The following is a 23519-nucleotide window of genomic DNA, read 5'->3' on the forward strand; positions in this document are numbered from 1 at the left end:
TGTCTCCACAGAGACCAGGTGAGCGTAACAGTGTAACCATTTCTCCAACTCAGTTGTTTCTGCTTGCCTACTACAAGGAATTCCTACTTGTTATCTCCACTGCCCCGAACATTTCCAAAATCTCTCTGCAATGTTATTCTCATCTCTTCTCTGTGCTCTTATCCTCATTAAATGCTCTATACCCTTCAAACATTAATTGGCCCTGCTGCCCTTTCTCCTAACTCTCCACCAACAACTTCACTTGCAACTTCTCCAAAATATGTGACACCCTCTCTTTCTCCTCCAACCTCCTCTCAACTACCCTCATCAACTGCTCTATGCTCTCTATCAGGCTTCCCTTCCACCAACCTGACTGCACTAGCCTATCCTCTCATCTCAATGCCTTCATAGATTAGAAGATTGTTCCACTCTGCTCATGTTCCACCCTCCGTTGCAACGCTTGCCAATGTACTCACTTTGGTACATGAATCCTCTGCAACCTCTCAGGTTCCTTACTCACAACTCCTCATAACCCTCATGTGGGATAGTTACCCATGCTAAACAGCTCCTTCTGCAAAAAATGATCCATGCCCTAGCACCGGCCTCACCCCGACATGACTTCCTTTGATCCTGCTGCTCTCCAACATGTGCTTCACTTTCAGTCCATCCTTAACAATCTTCACAATCTGACCTTCACAATCCTACTGCACCACCTTTTGCTCTTTCACCCTCATGGGTTCTCACGAATGGATTTAACGGCACCAAGGTATTAAAGATAGTTCTACAATAACCAGATATAAGGTTGTCTTCAGAAATCAACTTCTCCAGCTGCAGCAATACCCATAATCCACCTCCAACATCTTCCAACTAGTCGTATGCCACTGCTGTGAACGGTGGACTATATAATTGAACTTAACTGTGCATTTTTTTAAATTAATGAAGATGTTTGTTAATGTCTTGTCTTAGAGTGTCTTTCTTTTCTGTTTCTAGCCTCCTCCTCTTCACATTCTGGTTTATGTAACAACAAACTTGCATTGGTCGTTTATAAAGCACTCAGAAGTTGGACAGTGTCTGTTGTATGGTCCCTATGCACAGTGCATCTGAACACAAAATCTATTACTTAAATGCAAATGCAAAATGCAGATAGAACAGATTATAGCCAAGTTGGCCAAGTTGGCCCAATGGAACCTGACCAGAAGGAGCATGAAACAACCTACACACATCAGCACCCGCTTTGGTAATGAGGAACATTATGAATGGTCTCCTGGAATTTGGTTCTGTCCATAAGTAAGTGAAAATTGAAATCGTGCTCCAAACTTTAAAAAACCTTGATTGGGCCATCATTTCCTGTGAAACTATTTCATGGGACAAAACAGCTTTCCTCCTTTGTTGAAGAAAACTCTCTCCTGAATTAATTCCCGGCAGTTTCAGACCTGACAGGAGCATGGCGGCTGTTCTGATTTTCATACTAGAAGACCTTGTGCTGCATTTGGAAAGGAATGGGGCAACTGCAGTGTTTTTATTGGCTCGATCGGGTCGCCTTTGATACCATCAACTATGGCCTCATCATTGGCAGGACTCGACAAATGGGAATTGGTGGCTAGGTCCTGGAGTGAGGCCTCTGCGTTGTCTCCACCATTACTCAACATATATCTCCTCACCTTAGCATACTTTCACCATTCTTTTGGGCAGCTCATTCTACAAATACCCGGATGAAGCTCCGCTGGTTTTTAAATGAAAACCTCCATACACGTCTGACCAGAAGAGTTCCCTATTTCAATGTCTTCCACATCCAAACAATTTGATGAGAAAACTCTTCTAAAAATCCGTCCCTCTAAGGGTGAATGGCTAGTTATTGGAAAACCACTCCTATTGTCAGGTCCTCTCTTTGACCCTGCTTGTTTGGCCCTTGTCCCGCTTCATCCTCCAAGGTGGAGGACCAGCATTTCATATGAACAGTCAACTGTCCTTTGAACCCCAGATCAATAACGTAACAAAGACAGGCGTTCTCTATCTAAACTGCCTGATATGCCTTAAGTGCCTTTTTACACTCCTTGTTATGCATCACATATCTTCTAATACAATCCAGATGAGTCTATTCTAACATTTCTTAACTCACTCTTCTGGAAGAACTCGCCACAGGCCTGCAGGAGCTTCAAGACACGGAATGTGCGACTGCAAATCCTCCTCCGCCCCCCTGTGAACACATCATTGCAGGTCTGATCAGGCCACGTTGGATAGCAATGAGGAAATGCACGCGTTTGAATCTCTCGCCGGTCCAGCGAAGCTTCTCAAGCATTAGCCTTCCATTCCTGACCAGTCATCTCTGCCCATACATCCCCACTAAGTAACTTTGATCGCCTCAACTAAACTATTGGTTCCACCGCTGTACCATGACAGATGTATGGGTGTTTGCACCTTTTTGGTCCAGGCAGCTAACTTGGGGAATGCCCTCCCCCCCAAGTCAACCGTCAGTTTGTGACCGGCTCTATTACCTTAGATGCAGATTGAAAACATGCTTTTCTTACAGAGCAATAGAAAGAGTACTGGATCTCTCAATCTTTAGTGACAGGAAACCACCTCAGTTGATAATTACCATTTACTCCTGAAATTTAACAGAGCCAAACATGTTCTGCTCACTAACATACTGGAATCTGATCATCCACCCATGCTAATTGGGCATAATGGCATCTGACCATGATGTGCTAAGAGGGAATAATGGACTTTGGCTCTGCTGTGCTACATGGACCCAGTAGGAACTGAAAATAAAATGCTAACAGGGCATTCTGCCATGTGGGTAGGGTATGCTAACAAGGCATTATGGAGAATCCCCATGATTTGCTAATAGGGAGTGTCTGTGCCTGACTAGCGACCCACATAATAACAATCCCTGGCGTTGGCTATGAGCAATGTTCCTATCAATCCTCATGTAATGCACTGTTTGAGTACCTGCGCTTTTTGTATCGGTACATCTTCAATGTTTAATTTAAGTGCCAAGGACGAGTATGCTCGTCCTTTTTGCATAGACTTGCATAATAGCCTGGCACTGAAGGGGTTAAGTAAATGAGGCATCAGAGCAATGCCTGGCAATGGTGTTAGTAGATGGGAATCACTGGACAGCTGTGAGCACCTGGGGCTGATGACTCGATCGGTATATGCTATCAATACCTGAGATATGGTGAACGGGTCATCTCATAGCAACACATGCCACATGCCAAGTGAGGGTATAGTTGTGCCTGTCCAGACACTACCCATACAGCCCAGGATGGCTATGCCCGGGCTCTATCCATACAGTACCTATTCAAAAGCTCCAACTATTGGTGCTTGCTTGCAGATCTAAACCACTGTTGATTGTAGGCACATGCTAAAGGTCCCAATTGAAAGTGGATGCAGCCAATGTAAAAATACATATGTATTCACATTGTCCTGTTTTTCAATGAACATAGCTAAAGATAAGTCTATTTAATGAAACCACAATTCACTGATACATTTCATTTAGAATGCTAAAATAATGTAATTCCCCAGCTCGTGCCAAGTGACACATCCGAACGCTCAAAAGACTTGTTAATTAGATTTAAATATGCTACAATCCCCACCTTTCCTCGCGCCCTTCTATAACGGACCCCTTCCCTATATTTTCCACTTGTCATTAAAATACTTACTGCCTCTTCCCTCTTTCATATTTGTCACTCCACCTTGCTATTTTCCTGCCATCCTTTCCTCCCTCTGCCCTTGCCAAGCTTGATATGTGCTTAGAAAAGCAACACGTATGACATGCATCACGGGCATTAAACTGTCTTGCTTAAGATGCGGGAAGAAAGTAGAAATGAAGGATACAATGACTGCATTACAGTAATTGCATTATAATAGCTTGGCTGTGAAATACATTGGGATGCTACTGAAGATTCAAAGAAAAACACTAAACTGTACCAGACTTGTCCTCCATCATCATTATTGTGTTTATTTGTAGCTATAGGAAATAAATGTGTTTCCCATGACTTTTCTCTCAGCATAATCCACTTTACTCAGCATGGTGCTACCATCTTCAGCAATATTTATTGGAGTAAGTGCCCAAAGACTATGGCACGGCTAATGCCCGGATGTGCATTTATAAAACTATGGAGCGTCTTCTAAAGAAGAAATTGTTTTCCTCCCAAGCTGTAAAAGCATAACTACTAGTTATGTTATTATTATTTTTTTTTGTCAGGTAATTATTATGTTGTCGTTAGGGTGCATCATGTTGTGAGGAGTCATAATGAGAGTCAGACAAAAGTTTGCTATGTTTTTGGTTAAGGACTTTTATCGAAAATAAAAGGGGTTGGGAAAAGGCCTCTCTGACTAAGCAAAGAAACAAAGGCTCTGTCTGTGTCTGTCTGTCTGTGTCAGGATGTCAAAAACAAAAAAACAGTCCGGTGTACAATGTTCAATTCTGACCCTCACACTAAATTAACTCTAAGGTGAAAAAGGGAAGTGTCTATAACCTCGAGCGGTTTGGAAAAAGTGTTCATAAAGGAAGGATAGCTGATTTAAGCAAAAGTTTCTTCCAGTAAAAAGTTCTTGGTTCCAGAGGGTAGCTCCCTTCCCCTAGATCCTCCTTTACTCCTTGAGGTTTTCATGCACTGGTGTTCTCTGCACCTTTTAAGGACAAAGGTCTTTGTTCCAGAGGGTTGTTCCTTTCCTCGGAATTCCTCTCAGCTTCTTGAGTGCATATTCACCACAGTTCTTTGGACCGCTCTTGACCAAGTACAACACTTGCACCACAACTGCCTGACTTCACAATCTATGGGCCTCTCTTGGCAAGTAAAACACTTGTACAACAACTGTAATGTTGGTTTCCTGGAGGAAGAGTTATTTGGGCTTCTCTTGGACAAGTGAAACATATGCATATAAAAGTTATTTAACTTCAGAGTTCTTTTCAAGAACAATGATTTGGGCATTTTGTGTCCAGGTGCAACACATGCACATACAACTTGTTTAACAAAAATCTCTTCAATTGCCTGGTATACTTCCCTGTCAGGATGTGTGTTTTATAAACTTCAAATTGCCTGGTGTACTCTCCTACCAGGACGTCTGTTTCAAACACTTAAAGTGATCTGGTGTACTCCCCTGCTTATGGAATTTGGATAAACATTTTCAAAAGGTTTTGATGGCAAGTCAGATTTAATTGATACGTTCAATTGAAATAGGTGATCTCATCACATTGGCAAATTAGCTTATGGTTGGAAGGTTGGTCAGTAGTTTTGATAAAAGTGTGTTCCCTGCTTTTCACAGGAAAGGGAATGGGTACATGGCAATAGGCCATAAGGGTTTCATACATGGGCATGTTATTTTCAAGGAGAAATGGGAGATACCATGCCTCATCCCATGGAGCCACAACATCTTCCCAGAGGCTGTCTCGTCCCATGTGATTCCCCCCTCATATAGACACCCAGAGTCAGGATCAGGTAGCAGCTGCCCTCTACTGGCCACATGGGAGGAGGTTACCACCTGAAATCATTGATGACTCCACCAGATTCATCAAATAGTTGTTACATTATATTAGAGAATGACATGGCGTGCAGTGTTTAAATGTCAAAATATTTTCTTGCCTTTCGTAAAAGGGCCATACACCTATTTGAAGACAAGGAAGCTGCTTGGAGCCCACAGGGGTCTTCTCTTGATGAAAACAGCAAATGAGCAGGCACAGCAGAGAGCATGAACATTTATGATGACGCTTGACAAGATTATCTGCATGAGAAGATGAAAAAAATGCAAGATTGCAATCTTGGTTGGAGAAACAGAAGACACACATTTAAGGTGAGCGGACATATGTTAGACGTGACTTATGTGTGGGGTAGCAGAAATGATCAGTGCTGGCTCATCCTTAATGGGCGATATGGCATTGATCCACCCATTCTGGACGTATCACCAAGCCAGCCCATTGAAAACATTAAGTGTCCCCTCAGCTGCAGCAAGCAGCAGAGGGCGCTCTCCTGGTCTGTATTTAACTGACAAAGGATGTTGCTTCCCCAGTCTTGCATGGCTCATTGGGGTGATGCAGCTCGAAATGGGTGTAGGCGGTGCCTCTGCACCTCCCTGCATATTCAGAGCCCCTTGGGCGACGTGCACTGTACGCTCAGGCTACTCAGCGCAATTGTATAGGGACCAGAAAGCACCCTGCTTCTTGCTTCCTGAGACCTGCTCGTGTTGTTCGGCAGCCAAAGAGGTGTCATGGGATTCTTGTTCTGAGGCAAAGCAGTGTATGGGCAGGCAGCAGGCACGGACAAATTGTTGGATGTGTGTGACTTTATGTGGAGGAGTGAGTGTATGTTGTTTGGGTGCGAGTATGAATGAAAGAGTGTACATTTTGTGGGTGTGTGTGCAAATGAATGTATGTTAATGGTGCACAGGTGAAACAATTGTGAATTCTGTAAATGAGTATGGGTGCGCAAGTGTATGTGTGTGGTTTCACAAGTAAATGTGTATGAATGCCAAATGAATGCTTGTGGTTGGATGTGTGTGCTCTGGGGAGTGTTCCTCTGATTTGGGAGGTGCGCCGGGGGTGTTATTAATGGTTTGCCATGTTTTGGTTTACTGGGCATCAATGCTAAAGCAAACACGATAAGTGTTGTTACATAGCTAGACTGGCCTCCTTTGCTGCAGCCAGTCTGGTTATGCTTTCTGAACATGGCATGGAATTCTTATTGGGCATCATGGCTGAAGCAATCACGATAAGTGTTGTTAAGTGGCTGTAGTGACCTGCATTGCCCTGGCCAGTCTGGTTTCATTTTCAAACTCTAGTGTGAATTTGTACTGGGCATCAAGGTTAAAGCAAACATGATCAGTGTTGTTATGTGGCTCAACTGATCTAACTTGCTGCAGCCAGTCTGGTTACATGCTCTTATTGTTGCATGGCATTTTTTACTGCCCATCAAGGTTACAGCAAACAGGGGGTAGGGGAGCTAGAAGGAGTTAAAGAAGATGATCACCTGAGCGCTGAGATCTACCTGGGGACACAAGATCTTTGATCATCAGAGTGTGGGTCATGAGACGGGGAGATAAAATGGGCGATATCGAATGTGAGAGGGCTGAATAATCATGTTAACGAGAGGAATGTTGTTGTTGCGAACAGGCATGGCTCCTCAATTATCATGCTGCAGAAATAGCATCTGTCTCATGCGGGACATGATAAGGTCTGGAATGGTAGGACACGCTCACAATGGTCTTCCTCATACACCATATACTCATGAGGGTTTGCTATTAAATTAAAGAACAGTATTGGGTTCCAGCATCATAAAGCAGTCGTAGACCCAGAGGGAGATTTGTTATACTGGCAGGTGATCCTAAAGGACATCACATTGTATTGGTTGTCGTGTAGGCTCACAATCTAGGAGACACTAGTTTGTTTCAGAGCTTCTAATAAACTGATGGAATTCGAGGATTATGCTGTGATTATAGTTGGGGACATGAACACGGTTATTGATCTCTCCCTTGATCGATCCACTGATCAAGGGAGACTTGACTGTGTCTGCTACGGCATTGCAATCTCTCTGCATAGAGCATACGCTGGAGGATGTCTGGAGGGAGGTGCATGGAATGCGCCAGGAATACACATTCTATTCCTCTGTGCATGACTCTCATTCTCGGATTGACAAATTGTTGGTCTGCAGGTGATGCAGAGTTCTATACTGCCACATACGTCCTCGGACCACTCCCATGTTGCAATGGGACTGAATTATTTTAATTTATGACATGTGGGTATATGGGCTACAGATTCAAGCCTGATTCCTTATGGATGTGTTGTTTATAGAAGAGCTACTGAACAAAATGTGGCGATTTCTAGAGATTAACAAGGGATCATTTGCAAAGGTGGTGCCAGTATGGGAGACAAATAAAGTTTATTTGAGGGTTGCCCGTATATCTAAAGAGAAGGGGTGCGCAGGGCGCTCAGGTAGGTTAGGTTTTTGGGGCATAAAGTATCCTCCTGGAGATATGATGAACAAGAAGGCTGGGTAGATTTCTGTCATTGGCCATACGTACGGAAAGCCCAGCCACGTTGATTAGTGATATAATGGTAGAAGGTATTATAAATAAATATAGTTATACAAATGTGTACATGTAGGTTGACTCCAATTAGCTTAATAAGCAATTCTAAGCAATTAGTCAGAATTTGTAGCTAGACGTCATTGCAACGGTGGAAGACGGGCATTGCTCACTTTAGACCTCCTCAACCACGCTCTTTGTAATAACTTGCCAACAAAGTAAACTTCTGCCAAATCACGAGTATTCTTACAGTGTGTTATTGGCACTTCAACTTGGTGAGTACCAGCCAGCCAAAGGATCAGGACTATTTATTTTGCTCGTGAGTCTTTGTACACTTTGCAAAAAAACACAAAGGGCCTCATTCAGAGTAGGGCGGTAAGGGATACCGGGCACCGGTAAGGAGACCGGTGCTGTTAATCCCTTACCGCCCTACTACGAGGTCCCTTAGCGGGTCCCTCCTTTAATGGCTTGTCTGACCAGGCGTTATGGATGGGACCTGTTAAGGGACTTCAGAGCTAATAACGGTACCGCAATTTGCGGTTCCGTTATTAGCGCCTTCCCCATTCCCATTGAGCCCTATGCGGGCTCAAAGGGAATGGGGAATGGCTTTTTCAATGGGGACTTAGTCGGTCCAGCAAAGGTCGGACTACACCGGTAAGTCCCCATTGAACCAGACCGGTGTCGGTACCGTAATTGGAGGTAGTCATGGCGCAAATAGCGCCATGACTATCTGCAATCTCGGAATGAGGCCCAAAATGAGAAATAGGCTCTTCTTGAGCCACACAGACTGAGCAAACTGTATTATTATGCCCAATCAAGTTCTGCGTGAATGTTGCCAGTTTCAAAGTGCCAAGGCAAAGTTCCATATATAAGGAACGTGTAAAGCAAGGCCTTATTATATCCAGATAGGCATTGCAATCAAAGTCAAGCTTCGGTGTCAAATAGAACTGGCTGGTGCTAAGATCAGCACAGGCCACCTCCATAGACCGTCAAGATGAAGCAACGCTCACTCGTTTGATCAATTTCTTGCATGTGCTCTTAGTACATCCCACCTCTCCTGGCCAGAAGCTGCTTTTTCATTTTTAATCAGTGTCTTTTAGGAGGCCCTGAGAAATCGTAACCTCCCTTTATTCACCAATTGCCCCTCCTTTAAGCACAGCATTAAACTACCCCAGCCTACATGGCACTCAGTATCAAACCATACAGCTTTATTTGTTATTGTCTTTTGCTTAATTCTCCTTATGGGTTTTGTAAAAGCTGATTGCAGGGTATAGGTCACATCTCTGCAATGATTAAAAATCAGCTGGTCACTGCTGGAGGTATCACAGATAGCCTCAATATCTTCCAGTATGGTACGATACAGACCAGGTTTATTAATGTTCTGCTCAGCATCGGACCATTTCACCCTGCACCTAGCAAGGCCCACCACCTCTACTTCTAAAGCCAGGTGTTGACCGCATTCGGTCAAGGTACATCATTAACGGCTTCTGATCGCTCTTACAATGACTCATAACAGAATAATTGTCGACTAAAGACCATTCTTCAGCACTGACCAAAAATATAGGTCATTCTTAAATGCCCATTATTCCCTTGAAAGGTGCTAGATGCAGGTCAATCAGAGTTGAACCTGCTGTTGCAGACTCTAAAATTTCAACCGTACAAAATACGTGCTGCATCAACTGCCTGTGGGTGGGCTTTATAGAGGTAGTCAACCATTAATACCGGGATCCCCTAGGCACAATCTTGTTCATCCCAGTAATTCGTCAATGTCATGGAGGGATTGAAATTGAATGAATCAGTCTCATGCTGGATTCCCTGTGGGTAGATGATGGCCTGCATTAACAGGAGGAATTTATTAGGTGTTTCCCCAATAACTGTATTATAAACATTAGATATGTAGATTATTTAGATTATTTTGTTCTTGGGTGTAATAGCTAATAGGTGTTGTAAATTCAGACTGTCTCTAGGGCAACCAATGATAGTCCAATCAAGTCCAGAACCTACCCAAGTTGATGGGCCACCACTGGGCCTGCCACTTGGGCCTTTGGCTGCCAGGACTGAGTAAACACCAAATTCATGGGCAGTTAGTGATTCCCTATCCAATAACTCCTGAAAACAAACAACATCAAAATCGTGAATGAAGTCCAGCCCACTAGTGATTTCTATATGTTTACTGATGCCAGCTATATTCCTGGTCAAGGTCTTGCATGTTGAGGTAGACACAGGAGTGGAAAAGGGGGATATTTCCACATTATCTTCTGATGGTTGTAATTAGTCTACTCCCTCCAGGCTCTGAACGGGCCTTGGCTGCTGGCCTTCAACCATTCCATCTCCTAGTTTGATGTCAACAAAGAGGTTAACTGGGCAAGATGGCCAGATAACAATCCTAGAACCAACAGGAGGATCGGATCTCAGCTTGATAGATAACAAACCTTCCACCAGTGAATTTATCATCACAGCAATCGGAAAATAATGATCAGATCCCAATGATATTTTCCCATGTGAACTCTTAGCTATTGCCAATACTTGTTTTCTCATATAATACACAGTTTCTTGTATCAGGCAGAGTCGCAATCTTTCTTTCACTCTGCTCAGTGTTTAAGAATGCTCAAAAAATGCATACGCTCTGTTCTGCATTCACAAGTGCTTATGTTTGGCTGTACTTCGTTCAGGAATTATTTTGCTTTTCACTTCGTTCGGTATCCAAGCATGCTTGTTTAGCTTTCAGTTCATTGTAAAACATTGTTCATTGCCTGATTTTCATATGTGCCAGCCATCCTGGTGTTCCCCTTTAATGATTCACTCACTGGTTGGATTTTACGGCTCATCTGCGAGGTTCTTCGCTGCCACAGGGTTTCTCCTTCCAGTGTGGTACCTCGCTCTTTCTCCCAGCTGCTTTTTGTGGCTCTGCTCACCCAGCCATCCTCCATCTGCAGCTCTGTATTTTTCTGACCGATTTGCTCGATCATGCCGGTCTTCCTCTTGTGGTCTGCTACCGGCTTCCAGCATCTTCCAGTTATGTTTCCTGCTGCATAAACTCTGAATTTGTGAAAGGATCTTGAGTGCTCCTCTTGCCACACCACTGATCTGGAGAGGTCTGCCTGCATGTAGCAGTCCATCTCACTGCCTCCACAGCTGACTCAATTTTTAAAGATGTCAGCTTTTAAAGCTCCGGCCACCATAATGAGTCCAGGAAAGACTAGACCGCTCACCTTTAGAATGGTAGTTCTGCCTTACTCGTCCTACCTCCTCCTCGTCCCACTACACAGCTGAGGCTGATATGGATCTCTATTACCAAAAGGAGGTTGTTAGGTGTTTGTATTAACAACAGGAGGTTGACAATAGCCTACTTGAGACTTGAGGGATAGAGGGTTCATGACCAAAGGGAAATGGGGGGTACTGTGTCTCACATAAGGATGTCCTGTACAGGGACGTCATTTGGGGGTCGCCAGAGGTCGCAAGAGCGACTGCTGCCGATTGGCCAGCGACCTCTGTCACTCTCTTGCCACCTCTGGCATTTCCTCCAATCAGAGGAGGAGGGGGCATGGCCACCACTCAAGCGGTGCAGCATGCTGGTGGTCCTCCATTTTGTGAGCACTGCAGCCAAGCCAGCGTGCAGCAGCAGCTTCGTGATTTCTCTTGGTGCCAGAAAGTCCAGGCCAAATAACTTCTTCCAAGCTAACACACAGCGGTGAGTCAGTCTGGGTTGTGTGTGTGACTGAGGTCGGGGGGCGAGCGGGTGTGTGTGAGCTGCTGGGTGGATTAGTGTTGCTGGCGTGTGCCGCCGTAGGCCCCAGGCTGAGGTCAGATGTGTGCTCTTGTGGCATTCCCCTGCAGCCGCCAGGACCAGGTGGAGCCTAGGTTGCGTGTGTGCTGTGCTAGCCTGCTACCCGCCTGCGGCCGCAGGCGGCTAGCTTGGCACCTCAGGCGACAACAGCTACACGTGCGTGTGTGCTCGGCAAAATAAAATCCCCTGCGCTCCCGAAATTTTGGGCTGATCTTTACCGCTGCTTTGCGTAATCGTGCAGCAAGCTTTTTCCAGGAACTCTGATGACAAACATTATGGTTCACGTCTTCTAGACAAACGTACCTCGTCGACCTTAACATGGCCGTTGAGGCCTGATGGATCTACTGCTGTTATTAAGGGTGATTGCGAATGCAGCATCAACATGCAAAGGGCGCTTGAAGCGAATTCATCAACGCATTTTTCAGATTGCTATCTAAACATTATTTTCAAATCAGGATGTTGAAGGTGAGAAAGGGCCATTTGTCTATATGCAGTATGCAGAAAAAGGCGAATTGAGACACTGCTTTGCAAAGTGACACAGTCAGAAGCAAGGCACAGAGGCAGCATTGCAAGTAGATGGCTGCCAGAATCTGGTCCAATGATCATTACTGGAGGGAAATAAAATACGGAGTGTTCTAGGCTAACTATGCGGCATTGTGCAGGTTGGGCTTAACATCTACGCTGGCAGTGGCTCTGCTGAAAGGTGACACAGGAAATTCTTATTTTCCATAGTGGATGATTTTCTTCCGACATTCGTTTTAGTCTGTGATTTTATTGGCAGTCATTTATATTGTTTCGGGGGTGGGGGGTGATTTCAACTTCCGGTGGAGGAGTCGAGGACCGGTTAGTTTTCAATCACAAAAACATACTTGACGTTGCTGTGTGCAGCACCGTTGTCACTAATTACCGTATGGGTACGTAGGTCTGACTTTTGCCTAATGGTAGAACTGTCAGCAGGTCCCTCAAATGTACACATGGATATATTTTGGTTGGTGGAATTTGCAAGTGCTAGCCATAAATCTCTTGAACTGGGTCTCCAAAATCTTTGCTAGTGGACTGGATTAAATTGTGGAGATGGGGGCCAGAAAATGACTGCTAGAAGCATTCTATTGGTTCTCAGGAATATGCTAGAAGAATTAAAGCAGGACCTTTTCACATAATCTAGGTAGGTCTGCTGTTATGATATGATTGGTTCTTTATTATTAATTTATTATGATTGGTTCTTGCTTAATACCCAGAGGTTTCTAAGCATGGACCTGGGGATCGAACCTGTGTTGCTCCCACATCGTCTTGCTTCCAGTTGCCCCTGAGCTAGGAATCTGCCCCACGGACTGTCGAGTTGCTCAGGTTTAGCCACCCCAGTTTCTCCCCATTAGAGTCCCTAGAATATAGACAGTGGCCCCGATTTATAAAGTATCATGTGTGTCCCGGCCTTGCAATATTCTAAAATGTCATTGGCAAGGAATGTCAACATATGATATACTATGGCATTTATAATGCGCCTATACACAAAGTAAAACACAGTACCATTGGAGAATGATGAAGCTTCTCTCTGCCTCTTTCCATAGAATTGGGGGTTTTGTGAATTTACCTCATAGGCGAAGGAGCATGCATTCAATACAGCAACTAAGTGCACTGCACACATCTGTAATACCTCAAATACTTACACACAATTGGAGCTAAAAGCCTAAAATCTGATTCCTCAAGCAGACTGTAATCAGGGTCCCAACACACTCCACTGGCAGGGTGCCTGTGGCCAAGGGCAGGGAGCTCTGCTTTCGGGGTGGGGGTGTGCATGCATGCAAATGTCTGCTTGCTCTAGTCTGTGTGTGCGTTTGTGGGATGTGGGGGCCTGTATCCGGAGTGCTGCAGGGGTTGGTTGGCCCAAATCAGGGGGCTTTATCTGGAGTGTTGCAGGCTGCGCTCTCGGCCCCCTAGCTGTGTGGTCTGTGCGCTCCCTGGTATCTGGAAGGGACCCCTGTGCCTGGGGTGCTTCTCTGGCCCCTGGGTCCGTGCTGTGGAGGTGTGTCTGGAGTGCAGGGTGTACTGTCTTTCTGTGGCCTCCCTTCTCTCACGCCTCCTTGACTGGGCAAGTGTGGTGGGAGTCGTGGAACCCTGCTGGTCCCTCACACAAAGGGGACAACATGCAGACTTTTCAACAGAGTCACTTCGCAGCACAATCGCTCCTTACCTGAGACAACTGTCCTTCCTGCATCTTCATTGAAATGCCTCCTATGCAGCAGAGATCATATTGAGTTGCTCAGTGCTTGCTGGAATCCAGCTCTGTGCATTCAAAATATCATCATCATAAAAATAATGGGCCAATGAATATCTGCCACAATAATCAGTTCTGCCTCTGGGTAAATAGTGAGGGGTTACGCTGCACGCCCCAGTTTCCCAGTGTATGACCTCACATGGTGATGGGACGTCACCATCCACCTCTTCCCAGCCACATTAGGGTCACTGGGTGTAGGGTATTCAGTTTCAGGAGTATAATTCGATAATATCACGTCACCCCAAGTGCTCATGTGAGTGAGGGGAGGCTAGATGTGCCGGGATGAGAGGTACCACAGGCTCCAGGGATGCCGGGAAACGGAGGGTGGAATAGGCTGCTGGGTGGCTGGATTGCAAGGTCAGAAGCAGGGCACTGCAGTTAATGGTAGTCTGGAAAGCACACCCCTCAGTGCGTTCAGTCAGTATCTTGTCTCTGTGACAAATGGTAATCTGGTGTGCTGTTGTACAAATGATTCTTCCATTCTGATAATTTGTTTTTATTTTCAAACCTGCATCTTCATGTGGAGTTCCTTCCTTTCTGTGTCAGAATCTTCACCTTACATGCCACTGAAACAGCAGCCTCGGACACATCTGCCAAGCCACTGTTCTGCTCAATCTGGTAAGAAACTACATTTTAAGTCTTATGATCAGAGTGAAGGGTTGGGCATTATCCCAAAATCTATACAATAGTACTAATTGTTGGAATGTGTACCATTATGGAGAGGTGAGGGGTGTGGAGGACAATGAACATGTAGGAACAGAAACCTAGGCATATAAAGAGTGTTGGTGAGTGTGGGAGTAATGCAAAATGCAGCCAGGATTTTTTCCCCCGTAAAATATGGGGACATGACTTATGAGGCTTTTGGTACTGAAGGTGGCATCGCTCAGTAATGCACTGTATACCTTGAACACATTTTGAACTAATCTTTTGCCAGCCAAAATAACACAAGAAGAAGAATTATTAAAAACTGTGGATGCCATACATGTTTTCTGGTGAAATATTCTCCCTCTCGCCTTTTATCCTGGCTTTCCCCTATCCCCATACCCGCCTATCCGTCCCTGTCCCCCCAGAATGTGATTTCGCTCTGTAGTCCTGTTGAACTAACAGGGCGGATCCAGATTAAGAGGGGATTTGGGTTCATACACTTCACGTGGCAACATGGACCTTGACACTGCTACATATGATGATCCATTCTTGTATGAAATGTCACAAAACACTGATATCGTAACCATATATTTCTTAGTGTACTGAGGGGATAATGCTTTATGGGGCCACTTCCTGTGATGTCATGTGGAGGGCGTGGTCAAATGACAGCACTTCCTGTGGGGCTTGGTCAAATGACATCACTTCCTGTGATGTCACTCTTGTGGGCGTGGCACTGTGATGTCACTTCCGCTACCCCTGGCGTTTTGGTGAAATGACCTCCCTGGTCCTGTAGCCACTCCCCAAGTCTCCCCCACCCAGATGATCCTCCCTCACATATCCACCCACAGGGTCAAGATCCAAAAGTGTTGGCCTTTCCCTGGCCACGCGAGAGAAAGATACAAGGGGGAAAGACGTGTGGATGCACTCAGGATCTTCACAATAGTTTCAATTAATGGTGATGGCTTCATTGGTCTACTGATGTGGGTCGCCTATTGAGTATGAATGGGAATTAACAGTCAGGGCTTGTCACTTCTGTTCGAATGGGCCACAGTAGAACGCCTGTCTGGTTTAATACCAGTATTACAGGCATAGTGGATCTGTTTCTCCTCGTCATTGTGAGCGCCACTCGACGTCAGATTTACAAAACAGGCATGATCTTGAGGGAAATTCTGAGTCAGCTGGTCAACCTTTTCGAGAATAGATGTGACAATATCATTCAGTCTCTGCAGGTTAGCCCTAAATAAGGTTAACTTATCCCACTGGCTGTGGCAACAACAGCAGCAGCATGAACGATGACAGGGTGGCGACTGAGGGCTGGATCACAGAGGAGGCACTCATAGTGCAAGCACTCTCCATCACTTCCATTAAGACACCCGTCCCTTTATCTTTATCCATGACTTTCTAAAACACCTTGTGTTCTAGACAACACTTGGTAAAAGTTTGCACTGACTACTTCCCACTGCTGCACTTCTCTACTTTAGCTAGCAGCCAGTCACTGAGGTAGTTATCGATGTTACTAAGATCGGCCAGGGGTGCACATCTGTTTTTGAGTACAATATCAGGGGCAGCTTCTGTCAGTGCTTCATTAGGTTCTACTGTACTTACAACCAGGGCTGGAGTCATAACCGGAGACGTGGGAGTTGCATCATGCAAATGGCCATGTAATGCCACTGAAAAGGAGACCGGGCTGGAAATGCAAGTACTATTCGCCCCAACATCAACAGGAATAATGTTCCTCTCTGGTGCTCAGGGATCAAAGCCATCTGTGCCAACATCTAGGCTGGCAACTGTGTCAGCATTTGTACAAAGGAGATTGCTGGCCATACCAGGGGATTCTGCTGCTTATCCATGTACCTAAATTGCGCCGCCTCCTATGTGGCCCTCAGATCATAGTTCACATTTGGGAATTGTATAATTCTTGCCTTTTACTTAATCGGCCCTCTTGGCCACTTCAAAAATGGCCACTGCAACAACTAGAGGGTGTCTGCCAGTTCCACCTCTATCACCATTACAACCCTTAGGTTGTCTCCCCTCGTATCTTCAGCCGAACTGAACTCATCAACCATGTCAGCACTGATTAGACAATTAGAATTGACCCCATTCTTTGTCAATTCAATGCCGTCAATATCATCAAGTAGACCTTTAATCTCAGTTATGAGGACGTTAACATCTTTGATAGGTTTGAAAAGTTTAAGCAGTTCTTTTGGGCCCACAACGGGTGAGGTAATTTAAGCGGCTTTGCTCTTTGCCATAATGTTGATGCCAGCGCTTCAACAGTCTTTATCAGCAATCACAAGGTGTCCCAATCAAAAAAGAAAACAAAGGCCACTACTCTGCACTGCATTCAATGCTCTATGTTTGAAAAGTCCACATCATCTGAAAGTGATGGAAAGTAGGTAGGCAAATAATTGGTGAGATGTGGGAAATTTCAAACTTATTTGTGCGTGAGTCGTAGCCGCTGGGTATCATGTTGGATATTGGCTGGAGTCCGGTCGGGCTTCACGGCCACCTCTGCAACATCTGGCTGCTCCCTCCGGCTCAACCGAACACCGGCAGCACCAAACACTGCACCCTTGACTTGCGCTGGGCTTCACCCGAGCAGGTCTGTGCTGGAGCAGATATCCCACACGGGGCGTGGCCAACCACTATTTCCTGGAGCAGATTGTTGGGTGACTAGATACTCTCTGTACCCCGGCGGCACCAAACACAGTGCCCTTGGCCTACGTAGGCCTCACCTGCACAGGTCTGTGCTGTAGCAGATATCCCCAGACGGCGTGGCCAATCGCTGATTCCTCGAGAGCAGTGCTGTGTGACTGGATATGCTCTGTTCCCCGGTGGCGCCACACACTGCACCCTTGACCTGCGCGGGCTAATCATGGAGGAGCTTGTTAACATTTAGGAAGCAGTGTATGGGGATCGGTAGGTGAGAGTTTTGCGCCCATGATCTGTTTCTATAAAGATAAGCAAATCATCCATTCACTTTAGGACATTTTTGGTTACTTTCCAAAATAATGATGTGCTGGGTGTTTTGATTGGTGCCAACATACTCCAATTGGAGGCACATGCTTATGTTTCTCCAATAAATGGGCTTTCTCAAGGCACAGTGGTCTACACATAAGTTGTAAATTAAGTTCAGTTCAACTTCAATCACATCATCTACAAATGTGTCTTATGTTATTCATACGCAATGTTGCACTGGTCCTTCACAAGTGTATTCATGTGTATCCCTGTTGTCAGAATATCCTGTTATTGTTTCTTCACAATAAACTAGTAGCCACAAATGAATACGAATTTCTAAATTCTTCACAATAGATTGTTGTCCACAGATTATTCACTCTATGGTTATTATATAGTGCCTACTTAGCCTTTCAAAGCATAGAAGTTTCAGTTCCTCCAATGAATGCCATCTTTATGGATTGTTTTGTCATATCTCAAGGATCGTGCAATGGTACATCCATTGGTTAATTCCCTGCTCTTTTAGCATTCCAGTGATTCATCCAGTGATTCATCAAATTCTGTTATCACTCCTACTATAATTAAGCTCCTTGAATCCTGGTTGTATTATCATGTCGTGCAATGTGGTTCATACTTTTCTCGATAATTATCCTGAAATTGGCTATTATTTAAAGGTGTTTTCTTTCAGGATGGCGGTGTTCCGCGTGCGCGTCCAGAAAAGCATGAACCACATTGCACGAGATAGTGCATGATAATACCACCAGGATTCAAGGAGACTTCATTATAGCAGGAGTGAAAACACAATACTGTATATGAATTGAACTTAATTTACAACTTGTGGGGAAACCACTGTGCCTTGAGAAAGCCCAGGTGTATGGGAGAAAAATAAGCACATGCCTCCAATTGGAGAATGTTGGCACCAATCTAAACACACAGCACATCATTATTTTGGAAATAAACCAAAAGTGACCTAAGGTGAATGGATAATGTACTTATCTTTATAGAATCATAGCACGGGAGTAGAACTCTCCCATACACTGCTACTGAATTCTTTTTGACTGATCAGTGACTATCAGTCTAGGTTGGGTGTCTGCAGGCAGCCATTACTATTTACATATTAGAAAACTTGAATACATGAGGCAGGCGCAATGCACAATATTCACTTCCTTCTATTCATTTGTTAAATAGAATATCATTTCATACTAGGGTATGGTGGACTTCCAAACGGGCAGGCTGCTCACATGTTGGGGAGAGGTAGAGCTGACCTGGATGGTGGAGGAACATAGGGCACTCCTTGATGCCCATGTCTCGGAAAAGGAGGTTAAGAAGGCTATCAGTGACCTGGCCAGCGTTAAGGAGGTGGGCCCTGATGCCATCTCTGTAGAATATTGGCAAACGGTTGTCCCCCTTTTAGTGGAGGTATACCAAGAGGTTTGGGAATGAGTGGCACTTCCGCCCACTATGTGGAAAGCGGTCATAGCGCTTATCCACAAGCCTGGAAAAGATTGCTGCGGATGCTCAGTGTAAAGGCCTTTATCATTACTGAATACTGACTATACAATTCTAGGTAAGATACTGGCCAATAGGCTGATCCGATTGATGAGTAGAATAGTACTCTGTGATCAATGCAGCTTTATCCCGGGGAGGTCCACGCACTTTAATCTACGATGGCTATTTGCAGTGCTTTCCCAGTAGACCCAAATGAGCAAGCTGTTGCCATGCTGTTCGATGCAGAGAATGCATTTGACAGCCTGAATTGGGAATATTTATTTAGAATACTGCATTGTGTGGGGTAGGTGATTGCATGATTTCTATGATGAAGTTGCTGTACACGAGACCGGTTGCTAGGCTGCTTGTCAATGGTAGGTTGTCGGACCAGTTTAAATTGGGCAGTGGAACAAGAGTGGGGTTCCCGCTGTCGCCCCTACTATTTGTGCTCTCCAATGAGCTGCTAGCATGTGTTCTGCGTACAGAACATATGTGGCGGTGCCCGAGTTTCTACACTCAGCGGGTGCTTGTATTAGTATATGATGCGGATGGTCTCCTAATTTATGTTTCGGACTCTGGAGTAAATATTGACCCAATTGTTCGCACAGTGGTTGAGTTTTGTGGACTTTCAGTTCTCTGTATCAATTGGGCAAAGTCAGAACTGCTGCCACTGACGCCTAGTACTTTGTCTGTGGACACTGAGTGAGGGTTTAGGCAGTGTCCCAATGTGGTGCGGGTATCTCCTAATCCACACCAACTTCACAGAGATAATGATTTACCGATGTTGGAAATTGAGGAGACTAAGTTGTCCAGACCGGGGAATTTCCTAGTGTCCCTTATAGCACATATAGCAGTGGTCAAAATGATTATCCTGTCTAAGATCATGTATATATTTCTGAATGTCTGTGTTATCAAGATTTGTTTGATGAAAATAAAATACATTTGGGCAAGTAAGCAGGCTAGGGTACCATGGGAGATGACCAGTCTACCGCTTGGAGAGGGTGGGCCAGCGGTTCCAGATCTAGAAATCTATTATCAAGTGGCACAGGTGAGTCACACGAAACACTGGTTTGGGGCGGCACCCTATGCACAACATGTAGCCCTCGAAGGGGGCCATAGTTTCACCAAATAGACTCAAGGCTGAGTTTTGGGCAATGCAACATATGAAGAGGTGGGAGATCTACACATGTTGCACTGGCGGCACTGCGAGACCTGCACAATAGGTGCGGGCAGCCAAGACCTCCACCAGTGGAGGTGTATTTTCATAGGATTAAGGCAATTGGAAGTTCTTTTGAGTCGGGACTGCGCAGAGAATTGGCTATCCTAGGAATAGTGCATATGGCGGACTGGTTTGCTGATGGCAAATTGCTCACTTGTGAGGATTTTATGGGCAGGGGGTACATATCTAACCTTGTTTCTTGCATATCATAGGGTCAAAGAAGAACTGTGTACGGTTTTTGATACATTTCCGAAGTTTCCGCAACCATCCGACATAATGCAAATCACTGGGAACGGAGACCAACCGCAGAATTGTGTCTCCAAATGATATCGCATGGTGAAGGGGTGGAGCGTCAGGGGCTTTACTAGAGCTAGACGCAACTGGGAAACAGCACTGGGCCAAGCCGTTGATGATGAAGCCTGGAGATACGCATGTGGTCAGATGAGGAAGATATCCAAGAATTATAAGAATACACTGCTGCATTTTAAATGTATCCACCAGGCGTATATCACGCCTTAGAAAATCACAAAGTTTGACCCAATTTCGACATGGGATTACCTGTGATGCAAAATGCAGACTTTTTGCAATTGGCCTGGGAGCGTGGGGTGTAGCTTGCTTTTGGGGTAGGGTGCAAAAGACACTTGGGACCATGCTGGGTGTGAATATCCTGTTGAGCCAGGGCTGGCTCTCCTTGGGCTCAAACAAAGTGTACAAAAACGAGACCGCATGCTCCTAGGTGTGACCTTACTCATAGCCAACAGATGTGTGGCAATGCCTTGGTGGATGCAACCAGCCCCAGACGTGGAGGTTTAGTTGCGAGATCTGGACTGGTGTAACACGCAGGAAGATACATACAGGGAATTGGTGATACCAAAATTTCATCCGAAAGATTACTGGGGCCCATTTCGAACTTACTTAACAGTAAAGACGACCCCTCAAAGCTAGAGAGGATCGGTGGTTGAGATATCGTGGTGGGTGGGAGTAGATTTGTGTTTAGTTGGAGAGTGCAGACTTTACTTTACGGACCTCGGATGGAATCTGGACAGACCAAGGTTAACTAGTCTGGTTTGCTCATAATGCTCAGATTATAGGATTTGTGCAGTGAAGTCAACAGGTAACAAAGGTAACGTTGACAAAGTATGGTGTATGATGGCGTTACACTTTTCCTTTTTTGCATTTTTAGATATTATGGGGATGAGGTAAGTTTGCGTTGAAGGGGGGGTGATGCTGTATCCTCTAACAACTGTAGCATACGGTTCTCAGTGGGAATAAGCTTAATGCATTGGGGATGTTATTGTATTACTGTGTTAAATGCAATAAAGAAACTATAAAGAAAAGGTTACAGCACACATGATAAGTCTTATTTCATGGCTAGACTGGCCTACATTGGTGCAGCTAGTCTGTATATATTTTCGCACTGTGGCATGGCAATTTTTACTGCCACAGCCAAAGGGAGTATGTTCTCATATGGTAACACTGTCATGTATTGGTGCAGCCTGCATGGGCATATGTGTGCACAGACAGCATGAAAAGGTATTTATACAGGCATGTATTATGGGCAAAGACATCTAAAAAATGAGTTTGAAAATTATCCTGTGCACAGTTGGTGATTGACACCTATTGGATTTTTTCATATGCTACTGTACAAAACCGTATGCAAAGTGTGTTGCTTTTCATCCAATTTTGCACAGAATGTATGCTATAAGTGCACCATTTTAGCCCATTATATTTAAACATTTTCTATGGGCGAGAATCCCCCACCCCCGCCAGAGCCCACTTAGTTTGTTCAGACTTTCTTGCTATGCTTGGGCACAAGCACTTTTTTGTAGGAAACTTTTAAACCCCTTCAATTAAAAAATTCACCAGCCACCACTGGAAGTGATGCCAAAAACCTGGATCCAGAAAGCAGGAATTGAAAATGTTTCAAATTAATTCTAATAACGTTTCCTGAAATCTTGTTCAAGAGGTTATGGTGTCTAGAATGAGGCCAAGTATGTTTTGATATGATATGATGTGGGATTTAGAACGCGCCTGAACACAGATGTTTCTAGGCGCGACAAGACAAGGAGGGGGGAACAAAGGGAGGACAAAATAACGATCTTACTAGGCCTTGTGTCATTCAAATTGCACACGTGCAGGGAAGAGGGAAGGGGCAAAGTGCAGTTAACTTTCAAGTGCAGCCAGTGGATGGCTCATAAGTGCAGAGAGAAGGGACTGTAGGGTTGCAGATATAGACCCTTAAGTTCTGGGGAGTCCGGAGGTAGCGCGAGGGCAACTGGACATGCAGGAGCCTGGGCCAGAGTTCATAGGCTGACCAGGTGACCGGTGCACGGAGCAGTCAGGTGCATCAGCAGGGGATGGGAAGGGAGAAAGCAGAAGCGGAAAGGAAGGTGTTGAGTTGCTTCCGGAACTCCATTAGGGAAGCACACACAAATATTCTTTGTTAATATTTTAGAGTATCCCTACCTGCCAATCCTGAAGCAAAACATAGGCCCGAAATGTTGACACTTTCTGCTTTATGAGACGTCTGCAAACACTGGGATGCCAACAGAAAAGTTCTCAGGATGTATACAAGTCATAGGCCTACAAGTAGCCCCCCCTCAATCTATTATAAAAGTTCAGGGGTGATTCGTGGATCACTTGTGGCTGCCGAATCTCACACAAAACGGTTGCTTCCCCAAAGATATACCAGGAAAAGCTACTTGTTCCTCAGCCCAAGGTAGCTCCGTCATTGATTATTTTTGTGTTCCTTTGAAAACCTGGAGCCAGGTGGTGGATTTCCATGTAGCCAAGGACAAAGTTAGCGATCACTATCCAATTGTCCTCGAACTAAAATCTTCACAGAGGCACCTACCTAACTATAATGCTCCTCTGGGGGAAGTTTCAGTGGATAACCATAAGAGAAGTCTGAATGGCCCTCAATTGACCATGGCAAAATTATGAAGGACATTACATTAACAAATTGGGAGGAGATGAACATTTTATTAGGTGGAAGGAGTGACCCAAATGGTAACTTGGCCAAGTTCTCGATTTTAATGTCCAATGTTTTGAAACCTATTTACTATCACTGGACGAGAGCAGAGTAGGTTGGACCAGGTGTGTTGGTTTAACTGAGATTGTAGCAAGGCAAAATCCAGGCTATTAGCCAC

This window comes from Ambystoma mexicanum, chromosome 11 (genome assembly GCF_040938575.1).
Source record: "Ambystoma mexicanum isolate Mex_15411 chromosome 11, UKY_AmexF1_1, whole genome shotgun sequence".
Lineage (NCBI taxonomy): Eukaryota > Metazoa > Chordata > Amphibia > Caudata > Ambystomatidae > Ambystoma > Ambystoma mexicanum.